This window comes from Lampris incognitus, chromosome 8, assembly GCF_029633865.1.
Source record: "Lampris incognitus isolate fLamInc1 chromosome 8, fLamInc1.hap2, whole genome shotgun sequence".
Lineage (NCBI taxonomy): Eukaryota > Metazoa > Chordata > Actinopteri > Lampriformes > Lampridae > Lampris > Lampris incognitus.
This window is the reverse complement of record NC_079218.1, coordinates 33754473-33776339: the sequence shown is the minus strand read 5'-3', so window position 1 is coordinate 33776339 and position 21867 is coordinate 33754473. Positions and strand designations below refer to the sequence as shown.

At 41.4% G+C, this 21867-nt stretch overlaps 1 long non-coding RNA gene across 1 annotated transcript; it reads right to left on the bottom strand.

Moving 5' to 3' along the window:
- Window positions 1–12321: 12321 nt before the first annotated feature.
- Window positions 12322–20061, bottom strand: LOC130116544 (uncharacterized). Its single transcript, XR_008810585.1, has 3 exons — window positions 19926–20061; window positions 19709–19729; window positions 12322–12371 (listed from the first exon to the last, which is right to left on the bottom strand). It is a non-coding gene; the product is annotated as an uncharacterized LOC130116544 (long non-coding RNA).
- Window positions 20062–21867: the final 1806 nt, after the last annotated feature.

Here is a 21867-nt window from a genome sequence, read left to right as displayed (position 1 = left end):
AAAACACGTAGACTGGCTGGTCAAACTCCCATATCCCCCTCAGCACTTCTGCAATGGTAAAGAGTTGATCTGTTGTTCCATGGCCAAGGCGGAATCCGGAGGCTCCGACAATTGGTTGGAGCCTCCTTTCTGTCAGTACTGAACCACAGGCTTGGACTCTAAACGCAGACTCAGTCTCAGTTCACAAAAATCAATCCTTTTAATAAAAATGAGGTCGGTACACAGGTGATCAGATAACAAGGCAACAGAGTCCAAATCGGCGGGCGAAAGGCGAGGTCAAAAAAGGCAAAAACAGGTCAGGAAACTATAAGGCTCAAGAAACTCACACAAGAGGAAAAATGCTGGAAAGCTGTCACAAGGAACAGGACGAACTGGCACAGAAGGAAGGGAACACTAAGACTATATACTCTGGAGGAGGGGAGACAATGAGACACAGGTGCAACACATTAGGACAGGGCAGGTAATCACACAGGAGGGAGACACACGAGGGCAGGAAGTAAAGGACCTGAAACGAGACAAGAGGGGAGCATCAAAATAAAACAGGAAGGACAAGACAAAGAACACAGGGAGAAACAAAAGATAACTTAACTATCCAGACGGGGCGTGACACCTTTCCAGCACCCTAGAGTAGACTTTCCCAGGGAGGCTGAGCAATGTGATGCCCCGATAATTGGAGCACACCCTCTGGTCCCCCTTTTTAAATATGGGAACCACTACCCAATCTTCCACTCCACAGGTACTGTCCCCGACTTCCACGTGACACTGAAGAGGTGTGTCAAGCAAGACAGCCCAACAATGTCCAGAGCCTTCATCATCTCAGGGTGAATCTCATCCACACCCGGCGCCTTGCCACCGAGGAGGTTTTTAATTACTATACCTCAGAGACCTCTGCCAGGGATATGGGTGGGGCTTCCCCTGATTCTTCAGACTCTACCTCCTCCACTGAGGTCATGTTAGCCAGGTTCAGGAACCCCTCAAAATGTTCTTTCCACCGCTCGACAACATCCCCAATTCCCCTCCCCGGCTGAACGCAGCCTGAGTCAAGCCCTGCTTCCCCTTCCTGAGTCACCAGATGGTGTGTGTGTGTGTGTGTGTGTGTGTGTGTGTGTGTGTGTGTGTGTGTGTGTGTGTGTGTGTGTGGCCAATATCGCATACTACTGGACCTATCAGCTGGAAATGGTTTTGTGTATAGTTATGACTGTATGATGAGGAAGCTCTTGTGGTTGTGGGGATTCACAACCTTTGAAAAACGTTTGTTCTTGCTACCACTGCTCCCTCTCTTCATTCACTCTCTAGCTCACTCGAACAACGCTGCTCCCCGTCACTGCCCAATCTCAGTCAACTGTGAGCATGCATTGCTCACATCTATGGTTGAGATGGGCAGCCACAATGTCAAAACCAAAAAATTATGTATCGGGTATGAGTCTTGAAAGTAAGGCACTTATGACGGTGGACAGGGGTAATCATGGGCACTTTGACTAGTCTGCGGCTACGCAGCAGGATGCAATGCATTGTGTTCTGACACCTGTCCATCATAGCCAGCATTAACTTTTTCAGCAATTTGAGCTACAGTAACTTTTCTATGGGATCAGACCAGACGGGCTAGCCTTCGCTCCCCATGCACATCAATGAGCCTTGGGCAAATGATAATGAGCCTTGGGCGCCCATGACCCTGTCGCTGGTTCACCAGTTGTCCTTCCTTGGACCACTTTTGGTAGGTACTGACCACTGCCTACTGGGAACACCCCAAAAGACATCCGACATAAAATGTTGCCAAATCAGTATGCGGATTGACAAGACCATACCGGATCGGTCGAGGCCCGCATTAACAACGGCCAGCACTGGTGCTGTGCCCTCACAGGGTCCTGATGGAAACTGTAAAATCTGTTGTGGCGACCCCTGAGAAATAGTGAAAAAGCTGAAAGAAGAAGAAGAAGAAGAAGAAGAAGTGTATATGTGTGTGTGTGTATATGTGTGTGTGTGTGTGTGTGTGTGTGTGTGTGTGTGTGTGTGTGTGTGTGTGTGTGTGTGTGTGTGTGTGTGTGTGTGTGTGTGTGTGTGTGTGTGTGTGTGTCCAACAAAGACCTCAATGGCAGAACTGGCAGAAGATGTCTCCAGGTCACAATGCCAGTGAAGGTGGATGAAGGCTGCAACAGAGGGTGGTCCCCAATCATCTTGGTTCTTCATGCCATTGGACTCTGGCCACCCCCTGCCAAGGACCGTGTGGTGGCTGCAGCTGCATCAGCCACTCCTCATAGAAAGCTGTAACGTGCAGGCGTCCTCCCATTATGTGGCTCAAGGAATAGCCTCTACACCCACCTGAGGACCCAGAGGGAGGACAGTCTTACTTGACCCCAAGTGACTGCTGCCAATGATGATGATGATGATGTGTTTGTGTGTGTGTGTGCATGCGTGCGTGTGTGGGTGGGTGCATGTGTGCCTGTGTATGTTGTTGTGGAAATAGCCTGCAAACACTCAATAATCATTAAGTAACGCACAAATCAAACTGACGGGTTGGAGATTTAAGATACATTGTATACCAACGCATTAGACAGAATGCGTTGGTACAGAAGTCAAAGGAAGTTGTCTCTCAAAGGAGAGAAGAGTTCACTGTCTATAGTTTTCAGCAGAATAACAAATAGCCCCTTGGTGTTTAAGCACAATCAACCTATAGAAACACAAGCAAATGGAACCACAGGACTCGGGGCCCCTCAAAGATCTCCCCATGTGATGTATCTCATGACAGCACATGTCTGTCCCATGACACCACATAACACAACCTCTTTTAGGTATATTTGGCCAACATAGCAACGCAGGCATAAAAAAACAAATATACAATGAATAAATAAGCGCTTAGTGTTTCATGTTAGTTTACTTTCACAGTGTGTTTCTGTGGGTGGGTGTGTGGCTGGGGCGGTGTGTTTGCCATGCATGTGTTTGTGCAGCTGTAATGGAAAGCATGTGGTTGAACAAGCTTAACTGATTTTTTTCTGCATGTTTATATAACATCTATATTGTATTGTTTGTACTGTTCTGCTCTATAGAAGGGATTTATATTCAAGGCATGCATGGATTGTGTATGTGCATCACCAAGCCTATACGAAATCAGGTGTATAGTGTCTGTTTCTGTATGTGTTGATGCGTATGGTCCCAAGATATTCGAGGAGCCTCTGTACATTGTGCATGGCTTGTGTTTGTGTAGATGTGTGAACTTCTGTGTATATTTGAGAGTGAGAAAGGAGATATCTAATAATCCCATTATAATTCTGTTATCCTCTTTCAATGCTGTATTCTGTAAACTGTGTAAACACAACATCCATTGTACATGTGTCCATCTTGGGAGAGAGATCCCTCCTCTGTTGCTCTCCCTGAGGTTTCTTCCTGTTTTTTCTCCCTGTTAAAGGTTGTTTTTTTTTAGGGAGTTGTTCCTCATCCTATGCAAGGGTCTAAGGCCACGACGTTGTATTGCTGTAAAGCCCCCCTGAGGCAAATTTGTAATTTGTGATATTGGGCTATACAAATAAAATGGACTTGACAAAAAAGAGAAAGAGAGACACTGAACTGGACCTACCTATGCATGTGCATGCTGCTGTAGCTGGGTGAGGACTAGAAGCTTGGATACCAGTTCAGGTGTAAAAACAGAAGGCTCTTTTATGTGTTTCTGTGTGTGTGTGTGTGTGTGTGGGGGGGGGGGTGAGGTTGACAGAAACTGGGAATCATCCCAGATCTGGGATTCTTGTTCAGTAGTGGTACACCAGCAACATTCCACCTCGGGATAAACACAGAATCAGCAGAAGAACAGTGGATTAGTACAAATATGTGAGTCCACAATCCACTCCGCCATCAACACACTCGGGAGCAGGTCAGTTTTATCGAACGGTAGCCAGTATCCATCCGCCAGAAGTCAAGCGCAGAGAGAGTACAGAGGAGTAATCCAGTCCACAAAACAGTTTCCAATTGCCAGCAACAGCTTACTGCACCTGAGCGATTCAGTTTGCTTGTGTATTTGCAACCACTGCCCTCTCCGCTGGCTGACTGCAATGGCAGGGCTGAAGTTGGGGGTTCCCTGATTGCTGATGTGTATCATTTGTGTTTTCTCCACATCTGCCACACCTGTTATTGGGGCCTGTTTCTCTGACCTCGACCTCCACAGCAAACACACACACACACTCCCTTTGACACAAGTGTGCATTATCAAACAACCCAATGAGACAATTTTTCTTTAGCAGGAGTCAAAAGAAATTATCATCTCTCTCCTGTCCAACCACATCCACATACACACACACACACACACACACACGCACACACAAATCAGTCTTTCTTAGTTGACCACTGTTGATCTTCTGTTGCAGCATTGTCTAGTTCATTGAGTTCTGAATCGACTGTTAGCAGAGTCGACAGTGCAATGAGGGAGACAATTAGTTTAATGAAGTGCAGGAGCAGCAGGAAATCACACTCAGTGCTGTGCTAACAGTTGCCCAGTGAATATTCATGTGCTGTCGGTTTGGAGATGCATTCAGGAGAGGCGCCACTTCACTGAATACCAATGATTACATTTCCACCTGTTGCTCGTCTGCCCCCCAAGCGAAGGTAGCGTTCTAATCAGTCTCTTTTTCTTTTCTTTTTTTTGATGCTCTTTGGAACGCATTGCATACACAGATAATATGGAACCAGACTTGTCTCCAAATTAAATAAAAGCAGAGCAACAATAAATAAATGCAGAGAACATGATTTACAAATGTCCTCCATGTCTTACGAATAAGTATGGTAAGTCAAAAATGTATTTTCCTGGACACAAACAAATACAAATCAATTTGCATCCGAAGAAAATTATTCCACAAATATATTTGTAAACTGAAATTCTTCTTCTTCAGATAATATCTTTATGTTGTACTTGAAGTGTTGAATCTGTCTCCACAAATAACAAATCACACGTGCATTGGCTTATATTTGTTCATGTATTTGGAGGACGAGTTGACTTACTCAACTAACTTCCAACAATAACGCCACAATTTGCCACGCTTCATCTATTGCCACCTTTTTAACTCACGTATAGGGGGAAATGCAAACAAGGCGGACAAATCTAAAGAAGCCAAACACAAGTGACTCACATTGAGCATGTTTACATGGAAAACAATCATTTGATGATGGGGTAATCTTTAAAGGCAATATTTCAGGGGGGGAAAAACAGGAATAAATTGCTTCTTTGCTGTCTTTCTACTGGTAATTAGCCAATCCTATGTTGGCTCTTTCAGTCGTTACTGTTGTTACTGTCCAATCGGCATTGCCATATATTTTCCCTGCCTTTCTTTGTGTATTGTTTAATTTTTGACCCGCTGTTGCAAAACACCATAAAATGAGTGTTCTTCCTTGTCACCTTGTCCTGAATCTATGCCATCTAAACAGGTCTCTGTGTATGTTATGACAGTGTCCATGATTAGTTTACCATTCAGATCCTTTCTTTTAAATCAAGCCTTCTCCACCAAAATATGTAGTTTCTCCTCCTCACCAGTAAACATTACCTACCTGCGGTGTGCTTCAGGGTTCAATTTTAGGACACATTCTTTTCATTCTTCATATGCTTCTATTTGGTTACATAATCTGGAAATATGATGTATCCTGTTGTTATGCAGATGACCCACAATTGTATTTGCCCGTGAAACCGAATGACTATGGTGGCCTTTTTCTCTCAGTCTCTGTCTTGCTGATATTAAGTGCAGGATTTTACTGAACTTTCTACAACTGAATGAGGTTAAGTCTGAGCTTTCCTGTTTGTCCTACCGGCAGAGCCGGCCCAAGGCTTTATGGGGCCCTAAGCAGAATTTGATTTGGGCCCCCCCCCCATGCTAAACCCACCTCCCACCACCGACAATATTATGTCCATGCTTGATCAATTCCATACCATTGTCATGACTTACTTCTGTGCTGGAAAGTCTTGAAATAAACCAGCACACAATGCATTTACAGAACAAGTTAACTATTTTAATTGCTCTTGAACTGTGCAAAAGTGCAGAACAGCAACAAAGAAATAAATTATTTTCCTACATAAAATGCAAATGCAAAAACAGACAATATTAAATAAATTAAATAGAAACCTAAATAATGACATACAATGAACAGAGGAACTTCTAACATCTAACAATATAACAATAAATATTAAAGAATATGTAGATAAATAAAAACTTTTTGGAAAACTATGGTGTTCAAAGGTGTGCTAATGGTTGAGAAAATATCCCAAAATAAAGTGCTTTAATTAATCATTCTCCTTAAAATCTTTGTTTGATTAAACCAGTAGCATTAATTTGTCAGTCTGTCAACAACATGATATCAAAATATTTAGTTTTTGTTTTTTAGTGATTACTATTGATATGATATATCACACACACAAAAATATATCAACCTGTCGTGTTTGATATTTCAAGCGCTCTTGGGTGCCCTCTGCTGGCACGGAGGCCCTAAGCGACCGCTTAGCTCGCTTATGCCTTGGGCCGCTCTGTCTACCAGACTCTGTCACTTCTATTCAGAGAGATCTCAGATGTTTATCCTCTCATATAAAGCCTTTTGCTCATGATCTTAGTGTTTTCTTCAACCCCCGATACTACAGACTTAGACACTCTGGTAAATAAAAGTGCTTGGTATTGTTTTCTTTAATTAAGAAATACAGTATATCTAAAATTCTATCATTTTTGTCCACTGCTGTTCACAAAGGTAATCCATGCTTTCATTTCCTCTTGAGTGACTATTGGAACTATCTTTACTCTGGCATCATGAAACTCTCTCAAAGTTACATGATCATATAGCGAGTACATACATTTCATATATTTAATATAAACATATTTCAAACAAACATATTTTAACATGAATATTTTGTAAACATATATTTCAAATGTGTGCTTTTTGGAGACATAAATGCATGTCCATCGGGAGATTATCTTTTTATTTGCTCTTCCAGATGTACTTTATACAGCTCTTTTACATGCATAAGATAACAGAAAGACACTTTTGTTCAGTGTTGGTGGCCATTATGTCTTCATTTTATCATGTCTGTTAAAATGACAAGGAGAAACATGAATAACTAATCTTGCTTTGCTAAGATTTCCTCTGAAACTGCACGGTGGCTCCTCCACAGGGAAAGCAGAATGGGAGGGCAATGACAACGAACATGATTTAAATCTGAGACCAAATAATTAGAAATTACCCTGCGCAATATGTACAATATTTAATCTTTATCCCTGTAGGCATCCGATATGTTGCCTCATCTTCATCCTATGACACGACATTTTTCAAATATAAGCTACTCCAAACATCAAGGTTCTGCCTCTTTCAGGGGAATAATTTTCCAGGACATTTCAAAGACATTTTCCAGGATTTTTGTTTGTCTATACATGACAGCTGTTCCTCATGAAAGCTCATATTATTCAGCAATTTACTATGAGCTGAAGCCTCATTATGGATGTACAGACAGACAGACTGGCTGACTGAGGCAAGCACGCACGCACGCACGCACGCACGCACGCACGCACAGAATCACAAACCATTCATCAAACAATGATTATTTGATCACTGAGTTTTACTGAAACATCTCCATTTGTAATGTTCTCTATCTCACCGAGCAGGAACAAAAATGTGAACTCGTGCATTCAGCATGACCTCTGACATCGCAGCATACCACAACGCCTACATATAAGACATTTTGAAACACAGTCTTTAAATGGACAATATGGTAACTTTAGCTGGTCACCAGACATACCCCTCAAACTTCATGCAATGATTTGTTGTCTCAGAGGCCAAAAATATGACTGAAAATATAGTTATCTCAGCAGGTAAAAATAGAGTCATACAGTGCTGCTTGAAAGTATGTGAACCCCTTGAGCAGTTTAGATTTTTCTGTTGTTTTACCATGATTTTCTTATTCTATCATCACCAGTTTTTATGTATGAAATGTCAGATATATGTTTATCAGTTGCATGTACTTGTTTAGTGGGACTTGTTTAAGTAGCCCAAAAACTACATGAAACATGGAATTAGTGTATGTACAAAAGTAAGTGAACCCCCAGCTTCATTGGTTAAATCAAGCAGGTAACAGACTCGGGTGAAACACATTTGGGTGCTTAATTAATCATTTAAGCAGACCAATGAAATGAGACATCCTTGGGAAAGGGTTTGGCCTGCACTAATTAAAAGAGAGAGGAAACCAACCAAACCACTGTGGTCCCATACAAATCAACAATGCCGAGAGCAAAGGAGATATCCGAGGACATGAAGAAGAGGGTAGTGATAGCCCATCAGTCTGGGGAGGGATATAAGACCATCTCCAAAAGATTCCAGCTCCATCCATCCACTGTAAGACAAATACTTTACAAATGGAGGGCCTTCAACATGACAGCAACTCTGCCTAGAAGTGGACGCCCATCAAAACGATCAGCCAGAAGCACCAGAAAAATAATAAATCAGGTAAAGGCCAACCCACACATCACCTCTGGAGAGTTGCAGACCTCTCTGGTAGCATCTGGGACAAATGTGCATGCGTCTAAAATCAGACGAAAATTGGATAGCCATGACATTCATGGGAGGGTTGCTAGAAGGAAGCCTCTGCTCTCAAAAAAGAACAAAGCTGCCCATTTCAACTTTGCCAGAGAGCACTTGGACAAACCAGAGACCTTCTGGAAGTCCATTCTCTGGACAGACGAGTCCAAAATAGAATTATTTGGTCACAATCAAAACCAACATGTTTGGAGAAAAGCCAACACTGCATATGAAGAAAAGAACCTCCTCCCAACAGTGAAGCATGGTGGTGGAAATGTGAAGGTCTGGGTCTGCTTTTCTGCTTCTGGACCTGGACGACTCCATATTATCCAAGGAACCATGAATTCTCCGGCATATCAACAAATTCTTGACCAGAATCTCCTGCCATCAGTCAGGGAGTTGAAGCTGGGACGAAAATGGATTATGCAACAAGACAATTACCCAAAGCATTCCAGCAAAACTACAAAGGAATGGGAAAGAGAAAGAGGATTCGTACTCTGGATTGGCCCAGTCAAAGTCTGGATCTTAATCCAATTGAAATGTTGTGGCGAGACCTGAAGAAGTTGGTACATACCAGATGTCCCTCCGACCTCTCTCAACTGGCTGAGTTCTGCAAGGAGGAGTGGGCAAAAATCCCCATAAGCAGATGCGAGAGACTGGTTAGTGGTTACAGAAGATGTTTGGTTGAAGTAATGGCTGCAAAAGGAGGAGCCACAAGCTACTAATACAAGGGTTCACATACTTTTGCACATGTTAAATTTTCAGTTTTTGTGAAATAAACCACCTTTGTTGAATTAAATAATGAAAATATATCACTTTTTGTGTGTGTGTCCATTATTTGGAAGGTGTGCTTTACAAATTGGGATTTGGATGTATGTGTAATAAGCTTATTTTAATGTTTTTTTACAAAAACAGTGACCATGTCTGGAGGGTTCACAAACTTTCAAGCAGCACTGTATATCCTAACTTTTCAATTTTCCATGACTTCAATAATGTTTCCATATTTGATCAATTAGATATTTTTCCACTGACTGGAAAATTGCTCTATAAATTTCCCAGATTTTCCATGAGATGTGGCCACCTTGACACCTGTATATATTACACTAAATGTCTGGAAAGAAAGCCCACTCAGTACAGCAGAGGGCTCCATGAGAGGGATGACTCCATCACTCACTATGGGCAGATGGTAGTTAGATGCAAGAGGTTAAGTGTTAATCAGCCACCATTTGAGTTTGAAAAATCCGCCTGTTATATGGGCGCTAGTATCCTAGAGGGATAGTTGTTCTTCAGTTGGGGTGAAAGGTCATGTGGGGACCTCTCATTACAGGCTTCAGCTTTCTTCCTATTGGCAACAGAGTGAAACTCAACTATAAGTCGACCCGTACATTTACAGTTAAGGAAACAAAAATGCTATAAAGCAGATAATATATTACAGGTTTGAACTGTGTTTTGTACTTGACTTTAATTTTCTGACAAGCATGCCCAGTGCTATGCTACTTCCTGCACAGGTTACAGTGGACTATTTGTAAAAAAAAACCAAAACGTGGCATAGGCTAGTAAAGTATTACAATTTAGAGGGCAAAAAAACATCTACTTAACTAACATTAGTTTAAATATTAATTGTAAGATAACAATAATGACTTTACACAGCCTTAGTAGTTTGACACTCTTGCATTAACTTGATCAGCAATGTTTTGCCACGCCAAATCCCTTTGCTGCTACCGACATGCTACCTTTCTATTTAAAAATATGGTGGTATCCCTCATGTGCTTGCAGATGAGCTCGTTTGAAATAAGTTGGCCGCTGTTTCTTGCCTCTGGATCGGCGGCCGATAATATTTTCAGTGCTCGAATGAAGATGGCTTTTTGAGTTGACCGTCGATGCACGTAGTTCAGTTTCAGCCTGAGGTGGTAGAAGTCTGCCGTGTTCTTCTCAGAATGCAAGGTTAAGTTTAGGATTTCTGAAAATTACATCTCTGAAGTACCTCACAGGACAATACATCTGTAGTTCGTGCATGCCTGGTGGTGGTGTGTGTGTGTGTGTGTGTGTGTGTGTGTGTGTGTGTGGGGCTCTGTGATGGACTAGTGACCTGGGTGTCTCCCTGCTTTCAGCCCAATGCATGCTGGGATAGCCTCCAGCCCTCTGCAACCCTAAATTGGATTAACAGGGTGTAGCAAATGAATGTTTATAATGATGAAGCAGGATCTGTTAAAGGGCAGTGTAATAAACTTTAATAAAAAAAGCAGCAATCCTTATCAAAGGGGATTACTGTGCATTCAGTCTATATGTCCCTCATTTATGGACTTGTGATGAGTACGTAATGTGTATCTGGTTGAGACTGTTTGGTTTTTGTGTGCTGTGTATAATGACGTTAGTGTTCACAGACAGACATATACCACAAGTCGCTCCATTTAGGCCACACATATGAAGAGGCTGCCCCATAAACACAATTGAAAATGCGTGATCAATTAAAAACATGTTGTCTCCCATTACAAATCACATGTCTCACGTCATTTTATTTTTATAAATCCATATAATTTTTTATTTTTTATCTTTTCTTACATGATGATGCTGGTCGCGTGGCTTGGGTCCTGGGTTGTTCCGATGGCGTCTGGACACTGCTTGGCATCCTGTGCATCATATTCTTCATAAATGTTATGTCCATTATAATTCTGTTATCCTCTTTCAATGTTGTATTGTGTAAATTGCATAAACACAACATCTATTGGGCGCTGTCCGTCTTGGAAGAGAAATCACTCCTCTGTAGCTCTCCCGGAGGTTTCTTCCTATTTTTTCTCCCTGTTAAAGGTTTTTTTTTTAGGGAGTTGTTCCTTATCTGCTGAGAGGGTCTAAGGACAGGATGTTGTGTTGCTGTTAAGCCCACTGAGGCAAATTTGTAATTTGTGATATTGGGCTACACAAATAAAACTGATTTGATTTGATTTGATTTGATTTGATTTGATTTGTGATGTCTCGCCTGTGTGTCTTCATCACTTACTCATGTCATAATTATGTACGGTAAGTTTTCTTGGAGTTAGGATCCACATGTGAGAATCCGATGAGTGACTGTACGTATTTAATGTTCTGATTATGGGTCTGGCCGTTGATCTTCATAATATGTCATAAACACAGTAAAGGAGATGGCTATTGACCAATGCAAAGCACATGTTGCAACTTGACCACCAAGTCTGAATGTGTTATCAGGTTCATTGGATGGCTGGACGGCTCGACAGGACTTTAATTGTTTCCATGAAGTTTCTGGTCATGATGTACAATCACGCAGCATGCTGATGGCAGAAACACAAGGGCACACTTTATTCCTTATGCATCGTATATGGCCATAACAGCAAAATCAGAACAAATCCAGCTGTTGAATAGATGTACCTAAGAAAGTAAAAAGACAAGAAATTAAAAGAAAAAAAAAGAAAAAGAGAGAAAATAAACAGACATGTTTGCTTTAGGACTGTCACTGCCTCGATTGAGAAGTGAGAACAGCAAGTATTGGAAGAACTGATGTACCATAATCAGAATTAGAATCTGAACCAGAATCAGAATCATGTTTATTGGCCGTGTAGGTTTGCACTACATGGAATTTGACCCCGGTTTCGTAGCTCTCTCGGTGTACTTAACATAGACTAACAACACTACAACACAACAATCTTCAGATATATACACAAGGATTGACTATTACAGGTGAAATAAGAGTTGATACAGTTCAATGGTGCAGAGAATATATCAGAGATGCTGAAATAGATGTTAGCAGGTTACTTACATACATGCCTGAGGTAGATGGACATGACAGAGCGTACCAGAGCGTTGTTGATATGCCGGAGAATTCATGGTTCCTTGGATAATATGGAGTATGTACAGTACAGTATATACACAATGGTTGGATTTATTTGACAGTGTTAAGCGTTCATTAGAATGACAGCCCGTGGTCCGCGGTGGTGTAGCGGTCTAAGCATCGGCTTTGTGTCGATGCAGTTGCCCACTGGGGACCGGGGTTCGCGCCCCGGTCTCGTCAGATCCAACTATGGCCGGACTCGATGAAGCAGCAATAATTGGCAACGCTGTCTTTGGGGGGGAGGGGGGTCGGCTTGTGTTCGTCACATGAATGCGTCTTTGTGTGTGTGGGAAAAAGCAGTGGTTCGGCCTGGATTCGCCTTGTCACGAAAGTGGCGAGGCGTCTCCTTCGAGACTGCCGGCCGGAGGGACGTAGTTGGCGAATGCATGCAGTACAAGGCTGGGTGTTTAAACTAAAAAAAAAAAGGGATCGATTGGCCACTAAATTGGGAGAAAAAAAGGGGAAAAAATCAGAAATAAATGTATATATAAAAAAGAATGACAGCCCGTGGAAAGAAACTGGAGAAATGTCGACTTTCAGCCAATTGCACCTTGTGATTTAGTTATCGGTGTTCATTACATTTTGATAGTCTGTCTTTAAACGAACTTTATCGTCATAGTCATTAGACTGCCTTCGACTTGTTTTACCCTGTCGGCTGTTTGTGCTGTTTGTTTCATGCTGCAGTAATACAGTATAGATAGAGTGTTATATGCTGCAGCATGGTGCACGTATGTTTACATATTTCATTCTTCTATTTCTTATTTTGTCTTCTATTTCTATTTTTGTTATTTCTATTTATTTCTATTATCTTGTATCTTGTTAGTTTTTCTTTACTAGAGCGTGAGTGTCTGTAATAGGACCCAATTTCCCCTCGGGGATGAATAAAGTATTTCTGATTCTGATTCTGATTGAGCCTGTGAAACCATTGATTAAACCTGCAGAGCAACCGGAGAAGGTACTATATGGACCCATCAGGTCTGATCTGCCTCCTGCAGACAGATCAGACCTGATGGCCCCTCAACCATGTGCGTCTATAAGGTTCTTTATTTTCACCTCTTTTTTTTACTACCTGTTCTACCTCCACTCTCTCTGTCTCTCCCTGTGTCTGTCTGTCTGTGTCTGCCTGTCTCGCTGTCTCTCCCCTGAACCCTGAACCTCAATCTCTCCTCTCTGCCTCCCTGTCGTTCAATTAGAGCAGAGGCGGCTTCATCATTAGCTAACCCTCACCAGTCAAGCCAGCATGCCGGAGGGCAATGGACTTTGGCCGAGTTAGGCCAAATGGAGGCAGAATTATCTTCCATTAGACCACATGGGTTTTATTCACTGCAGAGAACCAGGAGGCAAGGCAGATAGCTAGATGTTCCATAAAAAATAGCTAAATAAGACCTATTATCACTATTATCATAATTGTTGGTATAAATGGCATGACTGTTGTTTTTATTAGTGTAATTATAATTGTTGGTAGCAGTAATCAAAGCAGTAGTGGAAGTACTACGGTGTGGCAGTAGCAGTGTCGGTGGTTAAAAGTCAGTACCAGCAGTAGTATCAGTAACATTATTATCCTTATCATCTCGTTGTCATTTTTATCATCAACATTATTATTATTATTATTATTGCTATTGGTGTTGTTGTCATTATTATTATTATTATTATTATTAATTTTACAATTATTAATACTATTGTTGTTATTATTGTTGTTGTTATAATAAATTCTATTATTATTATTATTACTACTACTAATACTACTACTACTACTACTACTAATAATAATAATAATCAGCCATGACCATAACCATACTATTATCTTTATATCGCATGATTCCCACTATGGGCCCAAAGCGTGCAACCCAATGTCAAGTTTTATCCATACATCTCTCCCTACTTTTATATCATACACTACCGTTCAAAAGTTTGGGATCACCCAAACAATTTCGTGTTTTCCATGAAAAGTCACACTTATTCACCACCATATGTTGTGAAATGAATAGAAAATAGAGTCAAGACATTGACAAGGTTAGAAATAATGATTTGTATTTGAAATAAGATTTTTTTTACATCAAACTTTGCTTTCGTCAAAGAATCCTCCATTTGCAGCAATTACAGCATTGCAGACCTTTGGCATTCTAGCTGTTAATTTGTTGAGGTAATCTGGAGAAATTGCACCCCACGCTTCCAGAAGCAGCTCCCACAAGTTGGATTGGTTGGATGGGCACTTCTTTGAGCAGATTGAGTTTCTGGAGCATCACATTTGTGGGGTCAATTAAACGCTCAAAATGGCCAGAAAAAGAGAACTTTCATCTGAAACTCGACAGTCTATTCTTGTTCTTAGAAATGAAGGCTATTCCATGCGAGAAATTGCTAAGAAATTGAAGATTTCCTACACCGGTGTGTACTACTCCCTTCAGAGGACAGCACAAACAGGCTCTAACAGGTACTATTTAATGAAGATGCCAGTTGGGGACCTGTGAGGCGTCTGTTTCTCAAACTAGAGACTCTAATGTACTTATCTTCTTGCTCAGTTGTGCAACGCGGCCTCCCACTTCTTTTTCTACTCTGGTTAGAGCCTGTTTGTGCTGTCCTCTGAAGGGAGTAGTACACACCGGTGTAGGAAATCTTCAATTTCTTAGCAATTTCTCGCATGGAATAGCCTTCATTTCTAAGAACAAGAATAGACTGTCGAGTTTCAGATGAAAGTTCTCTTTTTCTGGCCATTTTGAGCGTTTAATTGACCCCACAAATGTGATGCTCCAGAAACTCAATCTGCTCAAAGAAGTGCCCATCCAACCAATCCAACTTGTGGGAGCTGCTTCTGGAAGCGTGGGGTGCAATTTCTCCAGATTACCTCAACAAATTAACAGCTAGAATGCCAAAGGTCTGCAATGCTGTAATTGCTGCAAATGGAGGATTCTTTGACGAAAGCAAAGTTTGATGTAAAAAAAATCTTATTTCAAATACAAATCATTATTTCTAACCTTGTCAATGTCTTGACTCTATTTTCTATTCATTTCACAACATATGGTGGTGAATAAGTGTGACTTTTCATGGAAAACACGAAATTGTTTGGGTGATCCCAAACTTTTGAACGGTAGTGTATCTTGCAGCAAATTGTGCACAAGTGTTGAATGCTTGACAATAAAAATTAGTCTTGGTGACAAATAGGTGCATCGCCTTAATTAATCTTTTGTACCAACTGCCACCCAGCAGCAGATAGCCTTCTGCAGTGAGCCCAGCCTTGGGCTGTGGAGGCAGGAAGATGAGCTGATTAGCTCAAACTCTATGGACTACTCTTTCATTATTCACTCTCATTTAAAGTATACTATGTCAAACCCATAATAGGTTATCATTCATTTTAAATTTCCATATTTACATTATAGTACACTATGCTGCTGATATATAAAAACAATTACAACGTATGAGGTTTCTCTAAACTAACCTAATTTAATTTTGTATATTCTGTCTATACGTAAGTGCTATCGTATAGTGTTACGTGTGTGTGTGTGTGTGTGTGTGTGTGTGTGTGTGTGTGTGTGTGTGTGTGTGTGTGTGTGTGTGTGAATGACACAAAAGGTATTCAAATGGAAGAATGGGGGTCAGACCTCCACTGAAGGCAACCTGGATTAAAGCGTCTACCAAATGGGATGTGTTTTCAACACTTAAATCAACTAAACCAAATCAAAAGCCAGAACCCAGGTGGTTTGAAGTTGCCTATAACGTAGGTGATTATTCCGGCCAGAGTCAATACATACCTATATTTTCCCTGCTGTGGTTTATGTTGTTGTGTATACACATTATCATATTGTGTACACACACTACTCCCCTACCTTCACTTCAACCTCTTCATTAACCACTGACATGTACACAGACACTCCTGCCTTTACCCAAACTCGAATCCATATCCAACCAAGGGAGACCCCACCCACCCAACCCCGACCCCGTCCCCAAATCAATACCTGGGTCTCTATACTGGGTCTTACACACTGACCATTAGCACACTTGTATACATGTATGCATTTGCTCTATTAGGTTAGCAGTAGTTTCATACATTGCACATTTTCCTGTTGTAAATGTGTAATCCCTGTATGTTTCTTATTCTATATATATATTTATTTTTTCCTAATGTAAAGCAGGTTGCACTTTTACAAATGATATGTTACACAAAAAAGTTTGATTTAGCGATTGGTTGTTCATGTATTTCCCTGGTAAAAACTACCATTAGTTTAGAAACAGGGGTCAGTGCCTCAGGGCAACCTTATTCCTGGAACAGGCGCGGATCTACGGGGTGGCAAGGGGTGGCAGCTGCCACCTCTGGGACACAGTCTTGCCACCCCTGTTGCCACCCCATTTATAAATCAGATAATATGTTTTTAAAGTATATTTTATGTACATGCATGGTGAAGGTCAATGAGACCCGCACCAAACTCATCTCAAACAGAAGTCGCCGATTTAGAATCCCCCTCCCCCTCACAGGCACGGATCTACGGGGTGGCAGCTGCCACCTCTGGGACACAGTCTTGCCACCCCTTTGCCACCCCAAGAAAAAATCTCTAGATCCACCACTGTCCTGGAAACAGTCAGTACTCTCAGTGTACTACTTAAAGTTACTGTACACGGTCGGTCAATGGACAGCCACCGCAGCGCGTCTCAACACTGCCATCTATAGGCGCATATATCTAAATGTCTTAAGAAGCAGCCATAAGGTTTCAGGAGAGGCCTCAAAACATAATTTATCCTAAAACAAAGACCTAGTGAACTGACCTAGCCCTTCTCAACCCAACAGCCGCCTGGCTCCCATCAACACCACATAACACTCTCACACTGCAGAGCACACAGACCCCCCATTTGTGCATTTAATAACTGCTTAAAAGCAGTATCACAGTGTTGCTCTTCTAACTCACAAATAAGAAAGCACTATTGCCCACTGCCATCGCTGCAGCTGCCAATACTTCTAGTATTATTATAATTATTCTACTATGACAAAAATCAGTAACAATAATATTTTCTTTAAAGATACAACTTTAAATCAACAATCAGCTATAATAAAAAAGGGGTGGCCTGCACTGTACCGGTGATTCCAAATGGCACTTTTATCATAGCAATTATATTTTCTTATTTACTAGACACTTTAATCCACAGTGATATACAAGAGAACCAGTATTAGCATATACACTACCGTTCAAAAGTTTGGGATCACCCAAACAATTTTGTGTTTTCCATGAAAAGTCACACTTATTCACCACCATATGTTGTGAAATGAATAGAAAATAGAGTCAAGACATTGACAAGGTTAGAAATAATGATTTGTATTTGAAATAAGATTTTTTTTACATCAAACTTTGCTTTCGTCAAAGAATCCTCCATTTGCAGCAATTACAGCATTGCAGACCTTTGGCATTCTAGCTGTTAATTTGTTGAGGTAATCTGGAGAAATTGCACCCCACGCTTCCAGAAGCAGCTCCCACAAGTTGGATTGGTTGGATGGGCACTTCTTTGAGCAGATTGAGTTTCTGGAGCATCACATTTGTGGGGTCAATTAAACGCTCAAAATGGCCAGAAAAAGAGAACTTTCATCTGAAACTCGTTTGTGCTGTCCTCTGAAGGGAGTAGTACACACCGGTGTAGGAAATCTTCAATTTCTTAGCAATTTCTCGCATGGAATAGCCTTCATTTCTAAGAACAAGAATAGACTGTCGAGTTTCAGATGAAAGTTCTCTTTTTCTGGCCATTTTGAGCGTTTAATTGACCCCACAAATGTGATGCTCCAGAAACTCAATCTGCTCAAAGAAGTGCCCATCCAACCAATCCAACTTGTGGGAGCTGCTTCTGGAAGCGTGGGGTGCAATTTCTCCAGATTACCTCAACAAATTAACAGCTAGAATGCCAAAGGTCTGCAATGCTGTAATTGCTGCAAATGGAGGATTCTTTGACGAAAGCAAAGTTTGATGTAAAAAAAATCTTATTTCAAATACAAATCATTATTTCTAACCTTGTCAATGTCTTGACTCTATTTTCTATTCATTTCACAACATATGGTGGTGAATAAGTGTGACTTTTCATGGAAAACACGAAATTGTTTGGGTGATCCCAAACTTTTGAACGGTAGTGTATATATATATATATATACATATATAAATTCTTTATGAGACAATACAAGCCTGTTTCATGCCATAAGTAATCATCAGCTGATATCAATCAAGCTGTCAAGTGATTGACAGCTGATGATTGCTTATAGCATGAAACAGGCTTGTACAGTCCCATAAAGAATTTACCTGACTCACTGGATTTTATATTTACTATATATATATATCCATGTGTCATGCTCACAGAAGAGGGCATGTCATGTACTAGAGTGTAATTTTACAAATGTAAGTGTGTGATAGTCAAACCACAATAACAGTAAGAATCAGGAGAAGTAATACTGGATTATAATTGCAAAGATAGTCGTACAATACCACATTATCACAGACACATCATAGCCACTAGTGCGTGTGTGCAACAGTAAGCTCACCAACAGCGATGCAATTTAACAAGCAAAAAAGGTCGGTCATGACACCAAAGGCTCTGAAGTCAAATTACTGTAACCTGCCACTTTAACTGGAGCAAAAAGGGGCATTAACTGTGGTAGCGCTGTGTTGCAGAAACAGCTCATTTCTTGAAATGCTGTACTGCAGATGCTTGGAAATGCTTTTCTTTTACAGGAAGACCCCTGGAGAGGTGAACTGCAGCACAGGGGCCTCTTTAGGGCCCTAACATCTGTGACCTGTCTCTTCCTGCTATGATTGATGTGTTTCTGTAGGCGAGTTTTGGTCAAATACTGATGCTGCTTGTCAACTCCTTTTACACAGTCACCTTTCCTACTCCATCTGATGTCTTTTAACGGATCTCCATCAGAACAGCTCTCCTGCACACAGACCACTCAGCTGTGCGACAGGTGGGCCGACGGGTGGGCCGTCTGGATGTGTGAACATAGAGGACAAACCATCTCAAGTAACCCCACTGGGTCCCCTCACTTATCAAATCGTTACAAAGATGCAATGTAGAATGTAGTTTTGGTATTTGGTTTAATGGTAAACTGTGTCACATTAAACTTGATGAAAAAGCGAATGTCTCTGTGCACAACCCCACTGACAGTAAAAAGAGGAAACTTCAGTGTTATTCGGGTAGGGCTAAAATCTGTCTGCTGAGTGACTCGTAGGGAGAAAGTGAAAGTTAAATTTGCTTCATGTTAAATTGTCTGTTATGATTAACAGAGAAGTGGCTTTATCGATAACTGACTTTTATCTAAGTTAATTTTGGGTGAGGCGATTGCGTTCATTATATTCAATAGAAGCTGGAGCTTACCTTGTAAACCTCAAACTGCATCTGTGAAGTCAAAAATATCATCATAAAAATATGTGCTTGATGCTTTATCAACGCTTTACATGTTTAACATATGTTGTACATACTGCAACAACAACACACACACACACACACACACACACACACACACACACATATATATATATATATATACACACACACACACAAATTATATATGTATTTTATGCTGCGTGATCACCTTTATCCTATGATGAGACATCTCTGTCCTGATGGAGGTGGTCTCTTCCAGGATGATAATGCCCCCATCCACAGGACACGAGGGGTCACTGAATGGTTTGATAAGGATGAAAATGATGTAAATCATATGCTATGGCCTTCATAGTCACCAGATCTCAATCCAGTTGAACACCTATGGCAGATTTTGGACCAACGTGTTAGATAGCATTCTCCACCACCATCATCAAAACACCAAATGAGGGAATATATTTTGGAAGAATGTTGTCCATCCCTCCAGTAGAGTTCAGAGACTTGTAGAATCTATGACAAGGACCACTGAAGCTGTTACACACACATATGCGCACACACACACACACACACACACACACACACACACATTTGTATTCGTCTTACCTGAGCTTATCTTGGTGCTTGTTTGCATCACGGTGATTGGAGTTCACTTTGAAATCACCTTTAAAACTGTAAGCAGCTGAACTCAACATAACCTCCACCACTACTTCCTATAACACCGCATTTATGTGAGGTCCGTGCTCTGTGTCAGAGCTCATGATTTCATTAGTTTCATAGCTGACGCCTTGTGTTCAATTTGGGATAAGGTCGTGTCTGAATGCCGGGGTCACCACCTTTTAAAAATGGGAAGTCGTTAAACTCAGCGTATCAAACCTCGATTGCTTTACCATCTATTTTGACAAGGTTAAACTGATCCAACAGTTTTCCAGAGCAGTTTCCTCAACACACTGCAGGTAAACAAAACACTGCGGTTGCCCCCTAAACTTCCAGCAGAACAACTTCTCATGCACTGCAAACAACAGGCGAACACAGCAAGTTCCTGACCTCACCGCCTAGCTCCCCTGCCAAAACGCGTCGGCAGCCCCTGGGCTTGTGCTCACAATGAGAAGGGGTTTGAATAAGGATTCAGTAATAAAACGAGCACAGTAATTTGAAATTACGTCTCTCCCTGAGGAAAAGCCTGGGTGGAAGAATAGAATGTGAAAATATGAGCCACTGAGTGAATCCAGCTGGAAGATTTTTAAACCCCTTTTGAGCTCTGCACCTAACTGGCTGAAAGCAGATGTTCAGTAAATGAAGAGCCACACACTCCCAATTCAACGGTGTCCGTGTGTGTCTGTGATCCTCTGCACCTGAATAACCCAGGGTGTGCATGCAACGGCCCACTGGGCAGCACGGCAGCGCAGTGGTTAGCGCTGTCGCCTCACAGCAAGAACGTCATGGGTTCGAACCCCGGGGTTGTCCAACCTTGGGGGTCATCCTCGGTGTGGCGTTTTCATGTTCTCCCTGTGTCTGCGGTGGGTTTTCTCTGGGTGCTTCAGTGTCTCCCACCATCCAAAAAAAAAAGAGACATGCATGTAAGGGTTAGTACTCCTGCCTGTGCCCTCTGAGCAAGGCAATTGGAAAAGAAGTGGCATTGGCCTGGGTGCTGCACGGCAGCTGCCCACTGCTCCTAGCCACACAGCAGAGCGTAATTTCCCTACAGGGATCAAGAGTATATCAAAATAAAAAAAATAAAAAATGACCTGTGATGACAATGCAGCTTAACAACACGTACAAGCAAAGTTTTATTTAGACAAAGAGGATAATAATATCCTTGTAAAAGCATGGCGCCGTACCCCGTGTGTTTAACCAAGAAAATCAATGACAATCAAATGACAGGTGGCTTTTTGCACCATTTTGCTTTTTTTTTTTTTTTCAAAAATTGATGTAGAAAACACATAATGTACAAATACTGGGTCAAATGAGAGGCCTGCCCGTGAGTGGAGTACGCTCCTGCTAGGTGTGCTCGAAATCCAGAGTAAGTCCTGGATGTTGATTTTTTTTTTTTGCACTAAAAAGCACTCCCATTTTCCATCTCTGAAATATTCATGGCTGCTGAGAGGGCTATCATCAATTTCAGAGACTTTCCTGTGTGTGAATTTCCTCTACAC